This window comes from Vicugna pacos, chromosome 10 (genome assembly GCF_048564905.1).
Source record: "Vicugna pacos chromosome 10, VicPac4, whole genome shotgun sequence".
NCBI lineage: Eukaryota > Metazoa > Chordata > Mammalia > Artiodactyla > Camelidae > Vicugna > Vicugna pacos.
In genome coordinates this window covers 42,244,018-42,271,539 of record NC_132996.1, presented here as the reverse complement: position 1 = coordinate 42,271,539, position 27,522 = coordinate 42,244,018, and the positions used below count along the sequence as shown (strand labels likewise).

The window sequence follows — 27,522 nt, the reverse complement described above, 5'->3', positions numbered from 1 at the left end:
GCATCCTCCTGGTAACAGAAAGTAACTTGCCTTGGGAGGCTGTCCAAGGAATTTTAAAAGAAAGCCTCATGAATAGACGAGGCTTAGGGAGGAAGATGAAAAAAAAATGAGGCAGGGAGAATTTTATAAGATGATGATTAACATGTCAACTATTCCTTCTCAGAAAGAAAACAAAAACGCTGTAATAAGTTCTGGACAGATGCCAAATGCTACTGTCAGGAAATGGATGGGAAAACGTCACAGCCCATTAGGGGCCGAGTTTCCAGTGAATCATTAGCATGTTGCTTATTATTAACAGGCCAGGGCTTGGAGTGGGAAGCTTCCAATTTGAGTGTCAGCTTAGCCGCTTACTAACTGGGCCACTTTGGGTATATGACATAATTATTTTATGTTCCACTTTACTCCTCAATACATCATTATTCCCAGTATGCTCTATCATTAGCTGTTGATACTTTGTGTCAGTAGAACTTTCAAAGTTTAAATCTTGGTAAGAGTTTTAATATCAGAGATAGATAAAAGAGGAGTTGCTCTCAGACCCCTGCTACTCGCTGCCTGCTGATCCCCAAGGTGGCCCCTAGATCGCCTCTTCAAGAATACTAGGAATGTTCAAAAACCATCAGGTCCCATCCTCCCTAAGATTTCTTCCTTTCTAAAGTATTCTCTTTCCTGCATTCAACAAACATCTATTGTGAGGCACCAGACACCAGACTGTGAAGCCAGTGACTGCAACTATCTCTAGGTAGTGACTGTTCTCCATATAAATTATTAAACTGATACCTGGTTTATAAATTAGTCTCCTGCAGTTAGCTACATGTGATCTCATCATTAAGAACATAGGATACCCAACAGCGAATTTCAGATTTTGCAAGTCTGTGGAGAAGACAGAGCTCAGATCATGGTGAATCTTACTAAGGAAAGCATCCCTTTGCAAGGTCCACAACAGACAGACTCAACACCCATGTTCAATAATCCTCTTTTATAATGTGACCCATTGGTCCCAACATTTCCTGGTGAATATCATCAGAGGCAGCAAAGCCCCTGACTAATTTGGAGACAGATTAAATGCATCCATAAAGTCCAGTGACCAAGACAGGTGATGAAGCTAGAGAATGACTTTTGGCTTCCAAAGAAAAGGATGACTAAATATTAATGAGACTGGTGTTCTTCTGAGCCCCCCAAACTAGCCCTGAGCTGTCACACTGAGATTTTTTTGAGCCATCGACATTTCCCTAGAAAATGTGCCTAAATCCAAAGTAGACTGTGCTAAAGGAGAAATGTCTATTTGGAGACAGACTGGGATCTGTTGAAAATGTAGTCTCATTACTTGATGTTACTAGTTATTAATGTGACAATTTTAAAATATAGCCAGAGATGTTTTTGATACTTTCTAGCAAGAAGTAGGAATGCACAGTATCTACTCTTGATTCACAGGGCTGCCTGTGATAACAAATTTTGTAGTATGAGCATAAGTAAATATATGTGATGATGAAGTCTAGGTCATTGAGGGGATGCAGCTTCTACTTTGTTTAACTAAAACACAAGCATTTGGACCCCCGCACACCATGGGAAAGACCTAACTACTCTGACACCACCGTGCTGTGAGGAAGCCCAAGTCAGATGAAGACGTGCAGTTCCTCTGACTGGTAGTCTCAGCCAAGCCTAGCCTTTAAGTTGTCCCAACTCAGGCTGCAGACATGTAAGTAATAAAACCTTCAGATGACTCCAGACCCAGCCATTCATGCCACTTCCTGTCTTTGGAGTCTTTCCAGTTGAGGTCCCAGGCATCATGGAATAGAGACAAGCTACCCGTGGCTTGACCTTGCCTGGAATTCTTGACACAGGAGCCATGAGCAAAATTAAAACATCATTGTTCTATGCCAGGTGGTGATGGGATGGTCTGTTACATGGCACCAGATAACCAGAACAACAGATGAGGTCTGAATTAGGCTCCTCTCAGTGTCAGATGTTGTTCTTATCCCTTAGCTTAGGAATACAGAATAGGAACCTTTCCAGGGTAGACTTTATCCAATAAAGAAGAAGATAGATCTGACCTAAAAATAAGGGACCTTGGCAATACTGTCCCCTAACTTAGATACTCAGTCCCTAAGGATTGGAAAGCCATAACTTTAGGTGTAAACAAGGAGTCCAGAACTGTAAGACACAGAGAAATTCCCACATTCATCCATACTGTTCAGTGACCCTCACTAATGAGGCACACTCATGTGAGGCTCTAATTCAATACAAATGGACTGTTAACAAAATTGATTGCTACAGATCAATTCATTACAAATCAAACCACCCAATGACTAATTCTCCAAAAGTCATCAAATGCATTTTACTAGGTCTTAGCTTACCACTCTCTTTTCCACAGAGCACAAAGTAGGAGGCGACTATCATCCAAATGACAGGTTTTCCTCTTTTAGCATATTGCTAATCCATTTTCACTGCTCGACAGCGATCCGCCACCATGCCCCAGAAGGGCAGGTAGAAGAGAGGTTCCTAGACCTAGACCCTATGATACAGTAAGGTAATTCTGGATAGGTTTCAGAGAATTACTCAGCAAGTTAATTCTTAGTGAATTTTTCAAGGAACCCATCTTTTTTTGCAGTGGTCCCTTTGCCTCATTCAGTCCAGCTTAAAGAGTCTCCGAACTATCATTCCACCCAGAGGCAACAGCCTCAGTGCAACGGCAAGGAGGTTTTCATCCTTGGCAACTTTGGAGAGTTTTTATCTTTGGCAACTTTGTAGAATTTTTCTATGGTGGTAAGAAAGGAGGAGAGGCATCCAGCTCTCAAAATTGTGCCCAGTTCAAGTCTCAGGGAATATGTGCATTTGCCTATGTTAGTAGGTGGGGACAGCTCCTTGGGTACATGTGAGCAAAAGTGGTCCCCTTAACACTAAGAAGTCACTACCTTTGATTGAGGACCCAGCTTCTGACTGTATCATTCTCCCTAAATTCACAAAACCATAAACCCTGCTAAACTATAGCACTGCATTTAACAGCTGTTCGGACTAAGCTAGGGAGCAAGCACGCTTATCAGCATCCATCATGACGCAGTAAGTAGAATCCTTCACGTGAAAACAGTGTAAAATTCCAGATGGAGTGCAGGGGTATCTGCTGCCTTCCTACTTATGTATATCTGACCCAGTGTGCTTCTCTTTTGTTAATTCTAATTGTATGAATCAACACATTGAATAAAGTTCCATGGCCCCATTTAATGAAATTCTCTCATTCAAACTGAGATGTCCATATGATGACTGGCCTTTTAAACTCAGCAAGGTTATTATCCCCGCCCTCAACACTGTGATTGGCAGATTAAAAACAAGCCACAGACAGCATCCAGTAGCCCAGAAAAACGCCCACACTTCTCCCAGTTTACTCTCAGCTCACTGCCCTTGCTCTTGGCTTCTCTCACTTTCTCGGGTGCTTAGGAATATGCCACTCCATGGAGATCTCTTTTTAGTTTCTTGGTCTTTGCTGTCTCCTTGGCACCTGCTGAACCACACTTGCTGATTAAGCCCCAGATTAGCACCGTGATGACAGAAGCTATCTGCCTTCAAATCGGTCTACCTCTGGTAAGATGCTTAAGCTCTCTGTGCCTCTGTCTCCTCAGCTTCAAAATGGGGCTGATAATAGTACCGATCCCCACCCCCCAAAGGCTGCTGTAAAAATTAAGAGAGATTTTTTAGCTAAATGTCCGTAAGACGGATCCAAGCGCAGAGTGATCACTTAATATATGTTAACCTGCTGCTGCTGCTAACTCCAGCCCACCAACAGCGGGAGGGGGACTGAAACCTTTCATTAGTGTTTCCTAAAGTGTTCTGAGGGACTGTGATTCCTTAAGGGTTTAACAGGTTTTATGAGGCAGAAAGATCTGGCTTTAAACATGTGGGGAAATTCTAGGTTAAACTAAAGTTAAACTGATTTGTTAAATTTAGGCCGACCCGAACCACTACTAAAAAGTAGGTTGTCGCTGATTCTCAAAGCAGACATCTAAGGGTTAAAAAAATTTTTTTTTGATTTGTCCCAAGGAGTGAGCACTGAGTGGATACTGGATACCAATAACATCTAGGGCTATTTCATATTTCATATAGTAATCTCAGGTGAATCACCGAGGACTGCTTGGCCAGGCAGTGTGCACTGCTCAGTCAAATACACTTTCTTATTTATTTTTCCTAGCAACTCTGTAAAGATAAGAATTATCCAACCTTTTTAGATGAGGAAATATGGCTTAGAGAAGACAGGTGGCAACCCCACGCTAATTGGTGTCGGGTCTGAATTCAAACCCAGGGACTCTGCCCCCGACCCAGGCTTCATTCACTGGGCAACTCGACTTTCCACGTCACCAAATGCTTCTGCTAACAATTCAAAGTGCTTTGTTCTCAGAAATAGTCAGTGAACTATGAGTTGTCTCTGTGTTTCGGAAGTGATTGTTATCAATTATGGAATTATTAACAACATTTCCCATCTGCCTCTAGTTTCCAGCTAAGAATGTTAATTAAAGCACAAACCCATCCAAGAATTTGGGAAATTTATGACTGAAGATGTTTACCAATGATTCTGGTAAAAATGCCCAGCATGTGCTCAGTAAATAATGCAGATATTGATTTCACATCTCACTAGATGTCAATAATTCTTCCTTTAGAAAATTATATTTACCTCCATGACAACGTGAGGGAGCAGCGGGTGTTTCCCTCCCCAACTGATTCGTCTAGTTCATCTGTTTGCCTCAGGACTAAATCTAAATTATCAGCTTTTTATATGCATCCTGCTGGCATGTAAGCTGCAGAAGACAGGTTATACCACCTCAGAGGCTCTCAACAAACGGTCAGAGCAGAAAAACAGAACCCGGGCTAGTGGCAGAACGTGAAGGTCCAGGCTTTTAGCAACCAGAAGTCTACCCGTACACCACTGGGGGCTAAGGCGCTGGAGGTCACAGCCAAGTTTATCTCTAGCCATGTACAAAGAACTCTACTTCATCCAAGCTGCTCTGTAATACCTAATTCTTGTGAGAAAGAAAGAAAAAAAGAAAGAAAAACAAACAAACAACCCTGTTCCATAGATACCTCAAGCCAAATAGTCCTCTGGGAAGGGAACAGTTGAAAGGCTAGCGAATCACTTCCAACAGCCAACGCAGAATTACCTTTTAAAAGCATCATAAAAGCTTCTCCACATTTTGCTTTTCAGTGCTGAGCAAAGACTGCAGGCTTCTCTCATTGTCGGCTTCTCAGGCAACTTAGGCTTTAGCTGTCCCAGGCTTAGGAACCTCAGTGTGGTCGATGGGAGCCACTCCTTCGTGCCTACCACCCTCATCCACAGCCAGAACACCAGCCCTTTTAATGAACAAACCTCCATAGGACTCGCTTTCATCCCTTATTCAGCGCCTTTTCCCATCAAGCTCTTTCATCTATTTCTGGCCTTCTTTACAAATACTTTCCAACATCATGTCTAGGACCCTACTTGGAGGTAAACAGCCCCCCATCCTGTGATATCCTCAGCTCTTCTCAGAATCCTTCCACCTCCTAGTATGGACTCATTAATTTTATTTAATTAAAAAATTAATGGAGGTACTGGGGATTGAACCCAGGACCCTCATGCATTCTAAGCATGAACTCTACCACTGAGTTATACCCTCCCCTCAACCAGTCTCATTAATTTTATATTCACTCCTTTGTCTATAAAGTGAGAAAGAGTTGGCATTCAGCATTCATTATGCATTAGACAATGTTCTAAGTATGACACTGTAACCTGTTTCTGCAACAACCTAAATGTCCATTGATGGATGACTTCATAAAGAAACTATGGTACATTTATACAATGAAATACTACTCAGCCATAAAAGAGAATGAAATAATGCCATTTGCAGCAATGTGGATGGAACTGGAGATTGTCATTCTAAGTGAAGTTAAGTCAGAAAGAGAAAGAAAAATACCATATGGTATCACTTATATGTGGAATCTAAAAAAAAAAAAAAGACAAATGAACTTATTTACAAAACAGAAACAAACTCACAGACATAGAAAACAAACTTATGGTTACTGGGGGGGGGGAAGTGGATGGGAAAGGATAAATTTGGAGTTTCAAATTTGCAGATACTAACTAATATTTACATATATAAGACAGATAAACAACAAGTTTATACTATAGACCACAAGGAACTATATTCAATACCTTGCAGTAACTTATGGTGAAAAGAATATGAAAATAAATATATGTATGTTCATGTACGACTGAAACATTACGCTGTACACTAGAAATTGATACACTGTAAACTGAATATACTTCAATAAATATATTTATATTTATATTTATATATAAAAGAAAAATCCCTTTTCCTTTCCTTAAAAAGGCCAGGATCATTCGTGTAGTGTTCTTTGCTAATCCTAGATATTCATCTCGTTGATCCTCATGCATACCCCTTCCATCCTTTGAGGTTCATGTCACCCCACTTTCCCACCTCTGCCCTAGCTCACATTTTTATCATCTAGAGATCTTCTGGTCACTCCACTGAATCTACTAAGCACTTTGGAACATGCCTCACAGTCTATCTCCACACCTGATTTCTACCGTCATAGAGATGATGTCATCATTCATTTTTTTCACATAATTTTTCACAGCTATTCTAACTACCTAACCGTATAACTTCAAAGTCCTCAGCCTTCTGAATGCCAACAAACTGCATCAGCCCTTTCCCCTACATCCTTTCCCCTCTCCAGTACTGCAGTCCCTCCCTCCACCCTTCTCTTTTATCATGCTCCTTCAGTCCCTTATTAAATTCTTGTATCCCGTATTAGGCTTAGATCCCATTTGGCTTTTTTCATTGCCAACATCCTCAAACTTTTAAAACCCTACTTTTTTCAATGAATCTCCCTAGTAAACCATAACTTTGAATTAATCCAACCTTCTCTCCTTTCCTCTCCTACACCATGGCATGTAACTGCATTTGGAGAAAATAACATAGAATTTTGTGAACTGGTGGCAGTCCGAGTAAGTGATTCTAAGATGATCTTTGGTACTTTTTTGCTATTTATTTCTGCTCCCTTCAATTTCCTCACAGTGACTATAATATAAGTCTGAGCCTCCCTTACGAAGGCTCCTCTCTCAGCAGAAGGCTCTGAATTGGACTGTGGAGACAAACAGAACTGGGCATGGACCTTGGCTTCACCGTTTCCTTGTGTGTAACTTCTTATCTTCTCCATGCCTTGGCTTACATATCTTTCACAGTAGCTACTGTGAGTATTAACAACATGCAACACAAAATGTGACACATAATTAGCCCTCAATGTATGTTACTGATATTATGGGTTTGTGATGGTGATGAAGGACTTGCCTCTCATTTAACAACACCACAAAAATACTTTAATTTTCTTCCCCACATCTATAATATCCTATTTCTCCAGTTTAGGTAGAGGCATCTCTCCACTTAAAACTAAGTCACCTTAAGTCACTATTATGTTCTAGCCTCCTTAAGTTTATACTGAAACATTGCACAACATTCTAGTTTTTCCTCCTCATTTCTGTATTTTTCCTTTTAAGATTTATATTTCTATTTTCAGCATTGGATTACATTCTATACTCAGTTTTTGTTTGTTTGTTTGCTTCTCTTTTTTCACTCAACAGTGCATTTCAAGGACATTCCCCTCAATTATTTGAAAGTCTTTGAAAGTAAGATTTTCAATGGTTGCCTAATACTCTGTGAATACACTATAATTTATATAGCTGTGCCTCCTCTGTTGAGCATGAAGATTGTTTCTATTTTTCATTATTATAAATGATGCAGTGATTATCGCCCTTGCACCTAAATCTTTACCTGCATCTCTGATTCTATCCATGGGGTAAAATTCCAAAAGCAGACTTGCGGGGTCAAAAACTGTATTTTTAAGGCTCTTTATACACGTTATTAAATTGCTTTTCAGAAAGATTATACCAACTTATACACCCACCAACTGTGTAGGGAAGAGATGGTCTCACCATACTCACACTGTCATTAAGATTATTTCCTGCCAAATTTTCAACCTCTCCTTCTCTACTAGTTCTTACAACAAAGGCTAAAAATATATTTAAGTGTTCTACCTCCTAAAAATAATAATTTTCTACCCAATGTCTCTCTTTGAACAATCTTCGTCTTCTTCCCTTCACAGGTAGGTTTCCTGGGGAGTAATTTATCTTCAGCCTTAGTCTCTATCACCTAATCTTCCTTCTGTCATCTTAAATTTCACCTTCACTTCTTCACTTAGCAAATGTTACCGGTGACCTCCTAAGTACTCAGTCCAGCAAATTGTTCTTGTCATTTATCATACATTAAATTTATGTAACACTGTTAACTTTTTTCAAGGAATTCTCACTTCCCTTGGCTTCTGAGACTTAATTTTCTTCTGTTTTTCCTCATTCCTCCTTAAGCATTATTTCCAAGGGCTACCTTTATAGGTCATCTTCTAGCCCTCCTTACGTTTGCTCTAGATTATTTAATCTACACTAATAATTTTGGCAATAACCTATAGCTGATAAATCCCAAAACTTTATCTTTAATTAAGCTTCTTCCATAAACTATAGAACAGACATTATATTAAATGTTTAATTCCTTTAAGTAAACATCCTTGGGAACATAAAACCTAAAAATCTGAAATTAACCCCCCCACCCCAGAAAGCTCCTGCTGTTGTATTGACTGTTTTGGTGAAGGGCACCACTATCCACGCCTATGTTTAAAAAAGAAATCTGGAAGTAATGAATTTACCAACCTGTGCACTGTTGACTAACCGACAAGCAATAAAACCTTCCAAAATAATGTTCGACCCTATAAAACTGACTCTTGCTTACCTTTCAGTCGTTTTCCTAATTACATTCACCTCTTTTTCACTCTGGGTTCTCACATTTCAAATTTCTTATAGATTACAGAGCACCACAGTCTGACACATGCCTCTTAAGACTTTTTAATCTTTTCCCCCATAATGTTCTACCCACACACACAAAAAAAATCACAGCCTACCCAGCAAAAAAACTATTCAAACTACTCAATTTTCTGAATCAGAACCATGGAAAGCTCCTTAATCAAGACTTCCTGCTAGATAGACTTGACCTCTTCCCCTGCAGTTGAAAGTCAACATTTATCTATTATGCCTTCCAATTCAGCCCTAAGACAGTTTCCTCAATTTATTTATTTACAAACTTATGTGAAATTGTCAGCTCCTTAAGAGATGTACCATTTCTGTTTGCCTTTGTAACCTTAGTTTGAGGAATTTATCAATAGATTACAGAATTTATCTTGGCACTCTGTATAATCAGGTTAAAGGTAACTGTATTTCTGGTCTCACAACCTCATGGAAAATAGGTGTATATCTTCTTCTGCACCACACACATTATTTCTGATGAAATTCCCCCATGCTTCTTTCGTGTCCTTAACAGCACCTTTTAAACATTTCCTCCACAAGTCCTGTCTTACTTGATAACTTTTTTTTTTTTTTTGGTTTACATAGCTGTCTTGCTTCTTAAGAACAGATCCAGGTTCTTATTCATCTTTTTGTTTCTATAAAGCTTAGCTTAATAGGTTCCCAATAAACAGTTGTTTATAAAGTTGAATGTCAAAAATGGCAACGTAAGATCAGTATTAAAAGAAAAAATCAAAATCTACTGAGGGAATACTTCCACTCTACCTCAAAAATAAATGCACTCCTTCATTAAACAACTAGAAAACTGAAAAAACAAATTATAAAATAACTTTCAATCCCTGGAGAACAGACAGTGGTTCCCTAAGACAAGAGCAAAGAGGAAGTAAGTCATGTGATATCACCTAGCATACTGCCAGTATCCAGGCCACAGTGCAGAGACAGACAGCATTTCAAACAGCAGATTAGACATTGCAGACAATTAGTCAGTAAAACTGAAGACACAGCAGTAGAATCTATCCACAATGAAGCAAAGAGAGAGAAAAAAAACAGTCTGAGTGACCTGCAGGACAACATCAAGCAGTCTAACGCACAAGTAACTGGAGCCCTAGGACAAAACGAAGTTTAAAGTCTTCAAAAAATAACTTATTTGAAGGGACAATGGCTAAATTATGGCCATGAGTTTTTTCGAAGTTGATAAAGACCCTCACATTACTTACTCAAGAAACTCAACAAACCCAAGGAAAAGGGCATAAGGAAAACCCCACCAAGGCATGTAATAATCAAATGGATTAAAAACCAGGGATAAAAACATGTTAAAAAGCCACCAGATTAAAAAAAATCATTATATAAAAGGGAACAGTGATAAGAATTATCACGTATTTTTCTTCAAAAAGCACTCAAATCAGAAAGACAGTTTTTAAAGTATTGAAATGAAAAACTGTCAACCTGTAATTCTTCATTCAGTGAAAATACCTTTCAATAATGGTGTAAAAAGGCGTTTTCATGCAAACAAAAGCTAAATCAATCACCAACTTACAGTACACTGAATGTTTAAGGAAATTCTTCACGTAGAAGGAATTTGGATCTCAAAAAAAAAAGATTAAAGAGCTGTGAAAATGATAAACATGTGAATAAACATAAAAGACCCTTTTTTCTCATTTTAGTTTTGAAAAGATAAGTTGGCCTTAAAAATCTAGTATTTATATGTTTTGGAGTTTGTAATATACGTAGAAGTAAAATGTGTGACAAAAGTAACACAGATGCTAGAAAGGGGAAAACAGAAGTTTACTGCTGTATAAAAAACCTGTGATAAAGTACTTACACTATATGTGAAGCAGTTCAATAGTATTTCAAGATAGACTGTGATAAGTTAAAGATGTGTATTGTAAACCCTGAAGCAACATCTAAAAAAAATGAAGAGTTACAGCTAACAAGCTAATAGTGAAGATAAAACGGAATCATAAAAAACCATCTTAAAGAAAATGGAAAAAGGGGGCTGGGGAGGGACAAGGAACGTAACATATAAATAAAACACAGATAGCAATGTGGTAGATTAAAACCCTGCCATAAAAATAATTGCATTAAATGCAAATAGCCTAACCATTTCAATTAAAAGGCAGAGATTACGAGTTTGGATATAAAAGCAAGACCCAATTATATGCTATCAAAGTAAGTGGTTGAAATATAACAACACAGACATGGAAAGATTTATCATGCCTATAATAATTAAAACGAAACTAGAGTAACTGTAGAAATATATGACAAAGTGGACTTCAGATCAAGTAATAAGAACTGATATTAGGTAATGATCAAAAAGACAACTGATCAATAGATAATAACGATCTTAAATGTGTATGCAGATACTACTAGAGATTCAAAGTACATCAAGTAGTAACTGATAGAAGTAAAGGAGAAACAGACAAATCTGCAATTACAGTCAGCTAATCTGTCAACAACTGATAGAACAAGGAGACAATAAATGAGTAATGACATAGAAGATTTGAACACCATCAACCAACTTCCCCTAATTGACATTTATAAAATCCTCCATCCAAAATTCCTTTGAAGATCACGTGGAACATTGAATAAATTCAACTATATTCTAGACTACTAAATACATCTCAATAAATTAAAAAGACAAATCCTATAGAAAATGTTCTATTACAAAATCAGAATTAAAAGGGAAGTAAATAATAGAGACATATTTGAAATATTCCCCAAATTTTTAGAAATTAAAAATGCACATACACATATACCCAAAGATCGAAAAGAAAGTCACAAGTGAAACTGTAACATATTTTGAATTAAATGAAAATGAAAACACAAAATATGAAAATGTGTGGGACGTCACTGAAGCAGTGATTAAAAGGAAATTTACAGGGTCAAATGCATACACATGAAAATAAGAAAGATTTTGAACCAATGATCTAAACTGCTACCCTAAGAAGCTTTAAAAAAGAAGAACAAATTATACTCAGTAAACCAAAGGAAGGAAACAAAAATAAAAGCAGCAATCATTGACACAAGAGATGGATAACCAGTAGATAAAAAGCAACACATTAAAAATCTGGCTCTTTGAGAAGGTCAATAAAATAAACCTCTGGGCAGAATTATCAAGAGAAAAGAAAGAGTGCAAAAATTACGACTAAGAAACAGAACTTTTGAAATCAACAATCAGAAAATATTATAAACAACTCTAAACAACTGACATCAAATGAACAAATGCCTTGAAAGTGCCAACCACCAAGGTCATTCAAGAAACAAACAGATGACTTCCCTTTCTAGACAAAATAGAGTAACAGGGGCTTCTCTTACCCACTGATACAGCCAGCCCACCCAGGGGAAGCACGTGACACGGCTGTCTTCAACACGTTAAACATCAGGTAATGAGTGACAATGACTATCTCATGCTGTGATCTTCTCATCTTCCAAATAAAGGAACCGCTTACTTCAAATACATTATGAGGCGAAAATAAGGTTTTTCATGCGAAAATTTCTAGCACAACAACAGAAATATTTATTATTAAATGTTTCTTTCCTTCCTTCCCCTCACCCCTCTTCCCTTCCTGGCAATAATTCACCTCTACATGCCAAAATAATTGAAAAGATATTATGTGTGTTACTGTGAAAGCTTTCTCCAGAATACTTTAGGTCCAAAACTAATGCTGAATGAAATTAAATACCACTTTGAGACAACATTGTCCTATGTCTTACACACACACAGACACAAACGAGTACACACACACTCGCAGACACACACACACATGCACCACAAAGTGTTAATTCAGGAACTTAAAAGCAGTTTATTTCTTATGGGAGAAAAAGCAGTCTCCGTACAGTCTTTGTTGGCTACAAACGTTTTAGCACATGTCAGACTGAATTAAAATACATGTCATTCTCTGTTAGTTCCCCAAATATCACTTACTGTGAATTCTTGATACCGTTTTCCTAGAATCTTTTACATTTCTTTCTGGGACCGAACATAAATGGAATTACCAAGTCGAGAGTCTAAATTCAGTCTCTAAAGAATGACCTCTTTATAATGACCACGGTTATTTTATCATAATCAATATATTTGGATAACTGTCTTCAGAAAAAACATAATTTGGGGGTTATAATATCAACCTTGCTATATCGTTCAAAGAATTAAATCAGACACAAATGAAATATTTAGCATAGCGCATGACACAAAACCTCTATTCAGTCCCCATCATTCATTTCTAAAAATATATATGCAGTGATTTAATAAAATATATGCACCTAAGTGAACAATTTATTCTAAATTAAAAACCAGGTACTATCATTGTAACATGAATGCCAAGAAAAGGACTATTCAAAATATTTTATAAGCAATAACAGATACAGAAGTGACCTACATTGTGTGCAGTTACACCCTTTCCCCCTGTGTGTACAAATTTGCTTTCTTCCAGGTAAGTTAGTCAGCACATAGCCTTTCTTCCAAACTCATCATGTAGACTTTAAATAAACATGACGGTGTTTCAGGATGGAACTTGTGTCTACAGTGACTCTGTACAATAGTAACAGTTTCTGTTTTTCAATTGTAATTTCAAAGTTGTTAGGATTTCCAACACACGAGTCCATCATATCATCCACGTTGCAACTAGCATTATCATATGACATATCAATTATACCAGTATTATCTCTCGACAGTATAAATTGTATTTCTATCTACTGTTATTAATATCAGTGTTCAAAGTATGATGCGTTTTTTAAATACACTATTGCAGACAGAGCCTGGAAGTCTTTTCCTTTTAAATGAATTATGTTTTTTATTGGTTGCTTCCCTCTTCTTTAGGGCTTTGTAGAAAATTCATTGAACATCCCCCAGATTTATTCCTCAGGGTGATTACACTGAAATTATAATGAAAAAGAGAAGGACACAGATGGTTCACTTCTTTCTGAGCTATACTTATCAGCTCAAAAGTGTCTTTTTCTTTGATGAATATTTTTTATATTAAATGAACAATAATAAAATGACAATAAATTTCTACTTTTTCTGACCTCCCAGAAGTAAGTTACAGAGGCATCACAGCTATGCATTCTCATTAGTGTTAACAGGTTACCAGCAAAGCAAACAGAGATGTATTCTGATAGCTCTTAAAAAGGATGAAAGAATTTTGAGAAAGAAAAAAAAAAAGATGGAGGGTTGACCGTACCTTATTCCAAGGCTTACTGTCAAGTTACAATGACAAATTCATGGGATGTGGGTTTAAAGATAGGCAAACAGATCAGTGGAAAAGGAGAGAGTCCAGAAATAGAATCACTCATACATGATACTCATATACGGACAACTGATTTTTGCCAAAGGTGTGAAAGCAATTCGAGAGAGAAAGGTTAGTCTTTTCAACAAATAATGATGGAACAATGAATATACACAATCAAGAGAAAAAATAAAACTTTGGTCTATATTTTCTCTCACTTAAAAAGTAACTCAAAAATTATTATAGACCTAAATGTACAGCCTAAAATGTTAAAATTTCTACAGGGAAACACTGGAGAAAATCTTCATGACAATGTGTCACCCAAACATAGCTTAGATGCAACACCAAAAGCACAATCCATAACAGAACACACTGGACTTCATCAAAATTTAAAACTTCTCCTCTTCAAAAGAACTGTTACGAGAATGAAAAAACAATTCACACACTGGGAGAAAATGTTTGCAAAGCACATATCAGATAAAGGAATTTTATCCAAATATACAAAGACTTCCCAAAACTCAATAAAAAGAAAATAGCCTAATTTTTAAAAATGTTTAGAAAAGTTGAACACAAACTTCACATAGGAGACATATGATGTTGTCGGTGGAGAATAGGTTCTCGCTTTGCACAGGAAAAGAATTCAAGAGCGAGGCACAGTAAAGTGAAAACAAGTTTATTTAGAGTGATACACACGCCACACACAGAGTGGGGTCCATCTCACTCAGAAGGCAGCATGGCTTAGGAGGTACGTAAGCCATAGGCAGAATGCAGGCCATCTCAAAGGCGAGAGGCAGAGAGATCAAAGTGTGGGGGTGTTTAGTTTAAAGTAAAAGCAGATATGCATATTCCATAGACAGAGTGCAGGCAAGATAGAGTGACCACAGGTCACTCAGAAGACAAGAAAGAGAGTGACCACGAGGTACAGGGTTGTTAGTTTTTACGAGCTGGGTAATTTTATATGCTAAAGAGTAGGAGGATTATTCCAATTACTCTGTGGAAGGGCAGAGATTTCTAGCACTTGGCCTCACCTACTTTTTGACCTTTTACAGTCAGCCTAGGAATTATCATGGCACCTGTGGATGTGCCAGGAGACTCAAGGTCTATTGGAAGTTGAATCTTTCACCATATTGGTTCAAACCAGCTTGTCCTGCCCTCAATTGCTGTGTCTTCCCTTCAGCGGCCGTGCCCTGCCCCTCTCCCTCCCATCTCAGTGTCAAATAAGCACATGGACGGAGGCCAAACTATTAGTCATCAGGGGAATGCAGATGACAGCTGAAAAAATGAGATAGCACTAAACACCTGAAATAATTATTCTGAGTAAAAACATTAGACAAAAAAAGGAGATACACTGTATGATTCCATTGATATAAAATGCTATAAAATGCAAACTAGTATACACAGTGAGAGAGACAGCAGTTCGGTGGTTTTCGGTTGGAAGTGAGGCAGAGAAGACTGTAAGAGTAAATTACAAAGACAGATGAGGAAACTGTACAATGACTTACATTTTCACCATCATACCTATGTAAAAACTTATCAAACTATACAGTTGAAAAAGCTGTTATGATTAGATATCAATTAGACTTCAATAAAGTATTAAAAATAACATATAATAACACATGAGTGTGTATATGTTTGGGTAAACTCTGTACATGTATTTAATATTATGCAACACTTCATATAATAATTATAAATAAATTATAATGACATGGGGAGGTTCTTAAGATATGATTTTAAGAAAAATTAGCATGTTAAACATTGAGAATAGCATAGAAACTCACAGGGTAGAATGAAATGTGAACAAAATGGAAAGAAAATGGAATTAACAGTAAGATTAAATTGTCTAAGGTCAATAAGATGTATTCTTTTACGATCAGGAAAATTATGTTTAATCTAATTTCAACTGTAATATTAGCAAAGACTCAAAATAATGATAACATCCAATGTTGGTAGGGTGTTGAAATGAGCATTCTCTTACCCAGCTGGTGGGAGACGTAATAATTATAAATCTCGAGGACAACGAGGCTTTGCATAATAAGACCCTAAATGTGTACATATCAGAGAACAATTTCATTTTATCTGAGGATCAAGTCAACTAGTGTGCAAAGATGAAGTACACAGATGATAACTGCAGAAGTTCTTAAGAAAGTAAACCATCAAATCTTCCTTCACTGCTCACTAGTTAGAAAATGCTTGGGGTGATAACAGTGTAGGACTGTTGTCTAAAAATATACTCATTATATTTTGCTAAGGGAAAGACAAGTTTAAAAGTCTTTATATCATGATCTCATTTTTAATTTTAAAGTATGGTGTCAATTTATATACATTGGGTGGGTGCTATAGGGAGGAGTGTGTATGTGTACATACAGAGAAAAAGCACGGATAAGTTGCATACAAAATGTTAACCTGGCTTATCTCTGGTTAGAGGAACAAAGAAAGGATCATTATCTTCCCTTTTACAACATGATGTCATCTGAGTGTTTTACAATGGAACTGCAGCACATTTTATAATCAAAAAATGTTTTTTCATTTTAAATGAAATAAAAACAAAAAATAATCAATTCCCATTTTGAAGAAAATAAAAACAAAGACAAAAAGATGCTTCAATTTCATGAATATCATGTTCTGCTTCTCACCAGGAGCTCTTTATCTCAGCAACTGCTCTCGTTCAATGATACAAATGTTGAAAATTATTCATTGAGCACCAGCCATCCTAGTAGTTCACCATCAGTACACAAAGAGCAAATGCAGAATGAAAGCCAACCACAGAAAAGCAAAAGACACCCAACATTTCTACTTACAAGGGATAGTAAAGTGAATTGTGGCCAATTTCCATTTCAGTCAGATTATCAGTGGCTTCAGCCACGTTCTCTGTGTTTACACTGCTGGCCTCACCTCTAACTCAGGTAAACTCTCCAACATGGCCCGGAGGTGTCATGGCCAAGTAGTGTCTCAGCCTGAATGCTCTGCTAGAGACTCACTTCCTTCAATCTTGTGCTGAGTACAGACTTTTATTATCAATCTTTGAGCAAGAGATGCTTCTACGGAACCTATCCAAGCCCTATGCACATGATACTCAATTAATATCTGTGAGATGATTCAATATTCTTTATATTTGAGGGACTGTATCTAAATGCCCCCAAATTTAATTGGACTACTTGATACAAGTGGGTTATACTGAAGAACTGAATTTCCTGGTTAATTAATATTTATTGCAACTTCCTTCCTACGGACCCATCGTTTACTGCTTTCAACAAGCACTTACTGCCTGCCTCCTCTGAGGGGGCTGAAGTGCTAGGTGGTAAGGAACCATCAATGACTGAGATGAACAGGAGCCTTTCCGTCACGAAGCCTATTCTCTATGGCTGGATACAGACAAATCAGGAAGCACTGCGCTTGTCCAAGGTTAACACAGAGCTGACACACAGGGCTCCAAATCACAACCGCAGGCAACCGGAAAAGGCTACTTCTTAGGGCAGGTGTATCTACGCTGACACCTGAAGAACGAAGAGGCATTAACCAAGTGGACAGGGTGACTGGGTGAATGCTCTACATCATTTGAAAAATCAGTCTTTCTTTTCTATTTTAGTAAGTGAAACAAAAATAGGTCTTTTCTGACGACAGGATCCGTGGAAAGAGCTTGAAGACGAACTTACATTATAGAGGTTATACTCTGATTTTTGTTAGTTATTTTAATTAAACAATTTCTACACATTTAAAAACATCCAGGGGATGATAAAACTAACATAGCAATGTTTCTGGTTAGATATATATTCCATGAAGTCCGGCTCTTGTTATTCAAGTTTTCACTGTGTATCCAATGAAGAAGCAAGGTCAAAATAAATTTACTGCAGGACTATGTGTTTAGCCAAAGGTAACAGAACAGCTTGTTGAAGATGCACCGCCTACTGATGCTAGATCTTATCAAAGCAATTGACAAGGAAAGAGAACTAGCGTTTATGGAATGCCAAACTGTTAACATACATTATCTTAATTTTCATAGTGAATCTGATAAGCAGGTGTCTTTATCCCCATTTTAGAGTTAGAAAACCATGGCCTGAGAGTTATGATTTACATTCAGATCTGTCCAATGCAAAAGCTACAACATCACCCAGCCTTTAATGACTGTGCACATCAAACAAGCACAGAACAATGTGGAAATGCAAAGTAGCACACAAAGCGGTCCTAACTTCAGGTGACTGTGTAATACAGCAGGGAGGATAAAACACACCGAATGACAATTCAGAACGTGACAACGTGTGTCAAGTGACAAATGAGTCGTCAACACACACACAGAATCCAGGATGAGGGAAGATATGGTGGTTCAGGTTGTCCTAAAAAAAAACATTATAAATAGGAGGAATTTCAAAGATAGACCAATTTTTGAAAGGGGAACAGGGAGGGCATTTGAGACAGAAGAAACCAGGGGAGCCAAAGCTTGGTATGGGAAAATAAAAGTGTTCTGAGAATAGAACCAAATTCAACATCAGTGTTGAAAATGGTTCTAGTGGGTAACACGTGGTGGATAAGATAAAACAGATTTAATAATAATGGAGTTTCAAACATCTGCAAAAACAAAGCAGGCTCTGTACGGCTGTGAACTAAGTACAGATAACACCAATAATTCCTGTTTTTCACACATCACTCACTCAGGTGATGTGACTGTCAGAGGTAAAAGCCTTTAACATAATTCTGGTCTGTAAGTGAAAAATGCGGGTTGCGGACTCTTCTCAGGAAGGTGAGCAGTCACAGGACCCCAACACTCTGCAGAAACTACGCTCACCAAGCACACTAACGTCTTTGTTCTCAGATCCCAGGGCCTTTCTTCCTCCTCATTCTCCCTGACTGCGTCACTGCCTCCTTCCTGACACATACATTCTTCAGTTTCCAAGACACTTCATTGGTAAATTAATAAAAATTTCTACACCTAATATGTTCTAGATCTGAACAATGTTCTTTCCATGTTTTCTGTTCCTCTTCATTCTAGTCATGCCTTCCCTCGGAAGAATGAAAACGCCTTAAAGGCAAATAATATCTCATTTTTTTTCTTTCCCAAGAATGTCCAGCTTTGTGCTCTAAAGACTGTGTTAGTCACCAGATTGTGAGGCAGCTAACCAAAGTGATATAGTAAGAGCTTGACAAAATGGGTCGTGTCTGTTGCTGGAAATCGGCATGAATGAGTGGTCTTAGGAACTTCCAGGTGCAGGAGGGGAGAAAGATCCAATAAAGTGCCTACTTCCTTGAAGAATGAAATGGATAGAAACTGTATGGAAGATACACTCAGCACCTAAAACACTGACGTTAAAACATGGCATGAAGTTCGAATAATCCTATGTAGCAAGACAAGGTCCCAGGGAGGCACCTATGCTCCGCAGCCACCAATTCATTGACTATGCTTTACCTCAGTTAACACTGATCGAGCGACCACCGTAACAGCAAGGCCTCTCATCCTTTGCCCTGTAAACCAGCTCTGCCTGCCTTTGCTGGTACCGTTCGATTCCCATCTGTAGACGCTGTTCCAATCAGTGATCAGAGACCAAGCTGCATCTCCATAATCAGAGAATATTAAGTACTTTTAAATGTATAAAACCGACTCACCCAGCTCTTGGCCCTGTCTTTCCCTTGTCCTCCAAGAACAGCCTAGACTGAAACCCGTCTTGTTCTTGTGGCGTAGTCACTCCCTCAGACTCGGTAACAAACCGAACTGGGATTCTGCCTTAAGAACTGAAGACCAGAAGCTCAGCTGGTGTCTTCCTACCTTCCTGAATATTCAGTGACTTTCTTCTTCCCTATTATGCTGCTTCATTACCTCCTAAGTCTAGTGGTTTCTTACTAAACTTGTCTATAGCCCAGATTTCTACCTGTGAATTCTTTCCATGCTGTTAACCACCCACCTTCACCATCTGAGCCATATTCCATCACTTCCAACTCAGTCTGCGTCCGCCTCACCCCTGAGTATTAGCTGACAGGACCGCCTCTGGGTTTCAGGCTCTCCCATGTGGTCTGCCCCCATGAGTCAACCTCACAAGTCTACAATATGGGAAGACAGGACGTGTTTGATTTTCCTTGGATCCAGCAGTTATCATTGATGTTACCAACATAAAATTGAGCAGAAAAAGTAAAAAGGAGCATGAACAATTCATAACTACCTCACATAACCTACTGAGGCACAGAATAGGACTAGCATTCTCTTTAAAGGAATGCACTGATGTATTTTAAAAGGTACATTCCTCATCGTATTTAATTAGGTGAGAGGCAAGTAAAAGAGACAAGGAAAAGAAATTATGTATTTAAGCAAATAACAGTAATTATATGTTCTGAAGTGTCTCCATTTTTAATGTCAAGCATTTAGTAAATCCAGTGAACTATGAGAAGTTACACATTTTGAGCTCAAATGAAAATAGGGTTTTTTTCCCCAGTAATAAGAGATATTCTTTTTATGTGCAAACAATGCAGAGAATAAAGTATTTTCTCCTTTCAGAAGGCTTTCATTTAGTTATTTTCCATTTATTTATTTTGTTAATAAAGGCAAAATACAAAGAACAGGGCAAAATTAACCAGAATACCAATGCTAATAGGTACATTCTTAAAGCTGTGATTGTTGCCCATCCGTGCAGTTTTCAAATAAACAGAACACATTTTTATTTAGTATTATTACTTGAGGTTTTTTTTTTTAAGGGAAAAATTGAAGATTCTGCCAAACAAAGATCTCAAAAGAGAGTATGATTGGGAAGTGTCCCCACAGAAGTGGTTAAAACAAACTTTTGGGAATGACTTTTGGAGCCTCCTAATCCCGAAGTAGGATACAATATTGGCAAAAACATAGACTCTCTGCAATGATTTATGATCAACCAGTAGGAAGCAGAGAAGCTTACAGAAATATAGGGCTATGGGAAATGGAAAATGAGAACAGAAATTTTAAAACAAATCTGAAAAGTCTTGCAATTACCAAAAAAAATTAACAGAATCAGAATTAAACTGCTTGTTTTCTTTTGTTTTGTTTCATTCTGTTTTTCCCTTTCCACATTTAACCAGAATATATTTCTTATTGTCTAGGAAAAAGTACTATGTGGAAGGTGGCTTACTTTCATGGTGATAATAAACTCTCCTATTTTCTGGTATTCAAACCAATCATTCTGTAAAGCCTTTCCTGACTGTCTGGGCATGCTCATTACTGCACCACAGCTTGTGAGAGATAAAAGCAGACTTGGTTCCTGTCTGTGGGAGACAACATCTAGTCGTGCTGAAACAGATATGCCTCAAATGATCAGAAACACAAGAGAGTATACATGAACTCATGGCTTGGACAGGTGCTCCTACAGGTTTACTAAAGTCTTGGTAGTGCCACCTGGAGGGAAGGAGAGAGAAGCTGACGGCAGACCTAGTGTGGAAGTCTGATGAGCCTGCAGGCTTCCTCTCCACGGGGAAACTCACCAGTCTGGTCCAGATAGCCAAAGAGATGAGACGACATTTACTCTGATGTGAGGCTAACCTAACACTAGAAGGGAAAGGGTGCATGGTGGGTGGGGCGCAGAAAGCATGAGCAAGTCTAGGGAGCAGGTAGACTAGGTGGATGAGTGAAATGTCAGAACAAGACCCGTATGATTCCTGGGAGTTTGACGAATGAAGCAGAAAAGTTGACAAGAGCCACAGGGGGTTATAGGAAAAAAAGCAGCCCTGACAACTTCTACCTGATATCTGACCTGGCTCTGATATTTAGACCGTGGTGTTCTCCCGATGTACGTAAACAGTTTCACATGAATTTTTCAGTGATCAGGAGAGAGTGAGACCAAAGTAATATAACTTTTAAGTCATGGGTGAGCACAGGTGAAAATAACAGCACAGCGCAAAGAGACAAAAAAAATCCAACATTCCCCACTTTCAGTGGCTACTGCTTCTTTAGAAATTATGACTTAGCTTTGCTTAATTTCTACTGATTCCTAGATAAAAAATTATTACAATGCCCCAATCATGCAGTTACCCCTTCCTCATAAAAGTACATAACCCAGAAGAGACTCCTGCTTCATCTGAAACCTCCCAAGTCACTTAACACAAGACAAAATCACACCAAAGCCGTCCTCAATGATTTCTTGTTGAGGTAACTACTATCCTCAATCATGTGAAATGTCCTTTGTTGCAGCAAATAATAAAGCCAACTTAATTTGACTGCATGTATATCCTAGCGTCCTTTAGCTGGGGTGGGAGGTGATGACAAATGTTAGGATTTCAGCTGAGTGATGTCAGGTTTAGACCAAAGAATCAGGAAGTTAATAGCTCTGAGAATCAACAATAACAAGTATTTTCACTCCAGGTTCCTCAAAAAAAATGTTAGTATAGTAAGAACACATATTAACAACACGGACCTATTGTACATCACATGACACTATACTCAATATCTTATAATAACCTATAATGGAAAAGAATCTGAAAATGAACATACACACACACACACATATATATATACACACAACTAAATCACTTTGATGTACACCTGGAGCATTGTAAACAACTATACTTCAATTAAAAAATTAAACATTAAAAAAAAACAAAAGAGAGCTAATATCATCAGCGAGTGAAACTCATTTTATTTTATAATTTTGTAGCTGTCTTTAGAGACATCATGAGAGCATTTGCCTTCACAGTAGTTGAAACCAGCCAAACAGGGCGATAAAGGCTAATGAATCATTCAATAAATAGGTATACTGTTTGCTAGTATGTTCTAGAGGGCAATCAGAATAATATGAAGCCAGGATAGTCCTTAAACTCAATAAATTTATAATCCACTTAAGCCAAAACTAAAATGGCTTTCATTTTAGTCTTGAGAGTTTTTGCCATGAGTTTACTATACGCTAGACATTGTTACCAGTGCTTCACAAAAGGTCGTATTTATCCATAAAACAGGCCTACAAAAAAATGATGCAAGTATTATCTCAATTTTTCAGGATGCAAACATTGAGGTACAGAACAGTAAAGAAAATGGCCCAGAGTCTCACACTCAGCTAGTAAAGACAGGTTCAAGGTAAAGAGACAAGCAGTTTGAATTCAGAGCCCACATTCACAAACCCTTAACTTTAGTCCTTCTGAGAGACAGCGAGCAGTACAAGACATAATACAGTTAAGCAAGAAAAAGCGTAGAAGCAGCAGGCCGAGCCAAGTGACAAAGGGAGAGGGAAAGGAGGTGGGAAAACCACGGAGATCACTCACAGCACAGGATGCCCCACGGTGCTAACACAGAAGGAAACCCCGCTCAACTGTGGCAAAACTTCAGCAGATCTGATTTTGGACACGGGGATAAATTTCTTTTCTGATAACTAGACCTCTTGCTTTTCCAGCCTTGTTATGGCAAATCTATGTACAATGTCTAAATTCTAACTTCTGCTTTAGAGACATGTTGTAGGGATCAAAGCTGAGTCATTCTTTGTTGTTTAAGTATCTTAAATCTTCAACAAATATTTATTGAATTCCTGCTATGTGCTGGACATAATTCAAGGCACTGGGCAAATACCAGCGAACGAATCAGCAATGTGCCCTAATGAAATGTACACGCTTCTCCCAGGAGAGGGCCAGTAAAAGGTAACTATAATAAGTAATATGATGATGTAGGATTTTGGAAAGTAAAAGGATTTTGGAAGAAGGAAGCAGAGAACAGGTAAAGGGCACTGGGGGTAGCAGGAATGAGGCAGAGGAACATGCAGCAGTATTAAAAATAGGTAGTCAAGACAGGCCTCCTTGAGAAGCTAAGGTATGAGCATAAATTTGAAGGAAGTCAGCCAAGCAGATCATTGGCAGGAAGAAAGCAGATGTCTTAAACACCCTTCAGAATCAATAGTGTCATTAAATTATAATGTAGCTTGCTCCGTAAGCTGAAAAAATCAGACTGGATGTGTTTTGTATTGGGAAGTCACCCAAAGGTTTTCTTTTTAAATATATAGCTCCCCCCACTGCAATCATTTGGTGCTTTTTTCAAAATTTGCTGAAGACCTGCTATACGCCAGATCATAGCTGTAAAGCATAGAGATGAACAAGACTTGGTAACTACCTTCAGTCTGGTGGGGGAGGGACAATCATAGAAGTCCAGTGTGACAAGCAAGAAAATACAAATGTGGTCAAAATGCTGCAGGGGACTGTGTGTGTGTGCAGGTGGGACACACACACTCCTCCTAAAATTAGGCAGGATTCCTGTTAGCTTGTTCTGCAAGTTGAGGTGTCTTCTGTTTTACCACTTCTTGTTATCTGAAGTTCATGAAGCCTGTGGTGATCGCATCCCCATCTCACCCTGAAAATCAGGTCATATGATCTAAGCAGCACTGGACCACATCTCAGAAGACCCAGGTTCTTATTAAGGCAAATGAATGCATATCTGAGGTGGTAACAGGGCACTTTAAAAAGGTTCCCCTGAAACCACTTTTGTTTAATGCTCAAATTTCCTTTAAAAATTAAAATTAAAGCAAACTAACAAATTCAATTTGAGATTAATTATAAAGATTTTCAGACAAAATGACTGCAAGACCTCAGTTTTCCATAAACGAATGAGATCTAAATAAACTTAAAAGCTTTTGCACATCAAAGGAAACCATGGAAAAAAATGAAAAGAAAACCTACTGAATGGGAGAAGATATTCACAACCGATATGACTAACAGTTAATAACCAAACTATACAGATAGCTCATACAACTCAGTATCAAAAACCAAATAACCTGATTAAAAATGGACAGAATACCTGAACAGATTTTTCCAAAGAAGACATACAGAAAGCCAACAGGCAAATGAAAAGATGCTCAACACTGCTAGTGAGCAGAGAAATGCAAATCAAAACAGTGAGATAGCCTCATACCTGTCAGAATGGCTATCATCAAAAAGACCACAAGTAAGAAATATTAGTGAGGATGTGGAGAAAAGGGAACCCTTGTACACTATTGGTGGGAATGTAAATTAAGGTAGCCACTATGGAAAACAGTATGGAGGTTCCTCAAAAAACTAAAAACAGAACTACCATATAGTCTAGCAATTCTACCCTTGGGTACAGATTCAAAAAAAAAAAATTAAAACACTAATTTGAAAAAATATATGCACCTCAGTGTTCAGGGCATAATTTACAATAGCCAAGAAATGGAAGCAACCTAAGTGTCCATCAACAGATGAATGGATAAATAAGACTTTTTTTGTCACTTATACGTGGAATCAAAAATATAAAACAAATGAATGTATATAACAAAACAGAAACAGAGTCACAGACAGGGAACAAACCAATGGTTACCAGTGGTGAGGGGAGAGGGGCGAGACAGGAGTGTAGGATTAGGAGATATAAACTACAATGTATTAAATAGATAAGAAACAAGGACATATTTTACAGCACAGGGAAAATATATCCATTACTTTGTAATAATTTTAAATGGAGTGTAATCTATTAAAATACTGAATCATTGTTTTGTATACCTAAAACTAATATAATACTGTAAATCAACTATACTTCAATAAAAAAATAAAGTCCTCAGTTTTTCAATTTGCATAAAGTAGAAAAAGATGCCCATAAGACTTTAAAACATTCTCATTACTCATAAAATGCTACGAATCTTATACGTATTATAAAAATCACATAGATAGTGTCTTTAGCCAAAATAAATACAACCTTAAAATGCATCCACAATCCCAAAATATAGTGGAATAAACAAAGGGACATAAGAATTATCAAAAAGGTTAGATTTCAAGTAAGAATTAATTGAAAAGGTCAGTCAAGTATAGTTAATAGATTATTTTAAGAGGCAGCATAACCAGGCAGGGGTGACATTTAGTGGTGACACCAATATCTCAATATCTTTTGTCTTCCATGTACTTGCTTCACTGGCTCATATTGTCTACCGGTAATCACAGAGGAAGACTGATACCTGTGTAAACGGATGGAAGAAATCGGCGTGTAACAGGCATCTCAGATGTTCCGAGCACTGCAGAGAAACTTCGTCTATTTTATTTAATCTTCACCTCAACTCTTTAAGATGGATAGATACTATTCTTATCATTTTTACAGATCAACAACTCAAAGGATTAAGATTGAGAAGTGCTAGGACTCTCTCCTGTGGCTAAAGAGATGATGCTGCTTTAAGATCGTAGGGTTCCTGGCAAGAGTGCTCTCTGAAATTCTGTGAACCTACATTCCACGCCAACCAAGCCAGTCAATTTATCTTACACACAGATGAGAGCCGATCCTGCTCACTGCCTCTTCTAAACGGTAAATACGCAAAGGCTTTGCCATCAATCCAGTCCGACAAGGGAAAATGCACCCTAATATATTTCCTCCTCAAAAGTGATTTCCAAATTATCTGGCGTTTGAATTTCAAAGCTGATGCAGCTCAGAATGTGTGGGTTTGGAATAGCAAGTTGTGGTTTTGCTCTGCACTGCATCAAAATCGGAGTGTTTACAGCCCAGACAGAAATGAAGCCTCGTTGCCTGACACGGCTTCCGTACCTCTAACAGACTAGCTTCCACTCTCACGCACTGGTTTTAATAGAGTCAATATTCCCCCTTTCTCAGTTTAAACTCTAAAATAGGAAAAAGATTCAAGCTCTTGTTTGAAAATCAGTTAAGACATTTGGATCATCTTCCATTCCTCTCAACTCGGCAATGTTACTTTAATATTTAAGCCCATGAGCTTTATGTAATTGTCTTAAAGATGTTTTAAAACATTTTTGACTTTTCAGTTTATTATTGTAAAATAAGCATTTTAGTGAACAAGACAGTCAAATTATTAAACCAATTTCTTTCTTTTTGTATGAGCAAATTAAAAACACTTCCTATGAATGTAAGAGTGGAATTCACATTGGTGCTTTAAAAATTCTAAGTCATTAGGAGTTATAGGACCACAGTTCAAATGAACTGGGCTGGAATCTAAAGCCCCAAGTGTTGGCCATGAATTCCTATCAGACACAGCAGTATGGACGGTTATAATTAAAGTGACCACTAGGCTTATACTACGCATATAGAAAATGCCAATAGCAAAGCTAATTAGGTCTAGACCCCCCAATGTGATCATCCATAGATTTTTCATAGATGATCACAGCCAAGAAAATCACTTGATGTTGTCACCTTTGACACTTTGCAGAACTCTTAGATCACAATGCAGGTACACTAACCACTTTGGGGCCATATTTTATCATTTGTGAATTAGACACACTTTTCTTCTCTTTCTTCCTTTCTCAGCACCAAGTCTCCCTTAAACAGTGGCAGGTCAGCTACAAAGAGTGATCATTATGGCTCTTTTAAGAGAGCAAAAGGTTTCTAAGTCATATATCCTATAAAAATAAATGCCTTGAGTAAAGAAGAAGAATGATTGCTTTTCAACCTGAAACATTCTATCGGGAAAAGTAAGTGGGAAAGTTGGAGGGAAGTGGAAGAAGTGAATGCCCCTGGAATGCATATCC

At 37.8% G+C, this 27,522-nt stretch overlaps 1 protein-coding gene and 1 non-coding gene across 7 annotated transcripts in view; both read right to left on the bottom strand.

Moving 5' to 3' along the window:
- NELL1 (neural EGFL like 1) overlaps positions 1–27,522 on the bottom strand; it is a 745,741-nt gene that overhangs the window by 115,838 nt on the left and 602,381 nt on the right. The window lies entirely within an intron of this gene.
- Positions 5,564–5,637, bottom strand: TRNAS-AGA (transfer RNA serine (anticodon AGA)). Its single transcript has one exon. It is a non-coding gene; the product is annotated as a tRNA-Ser (tRNA).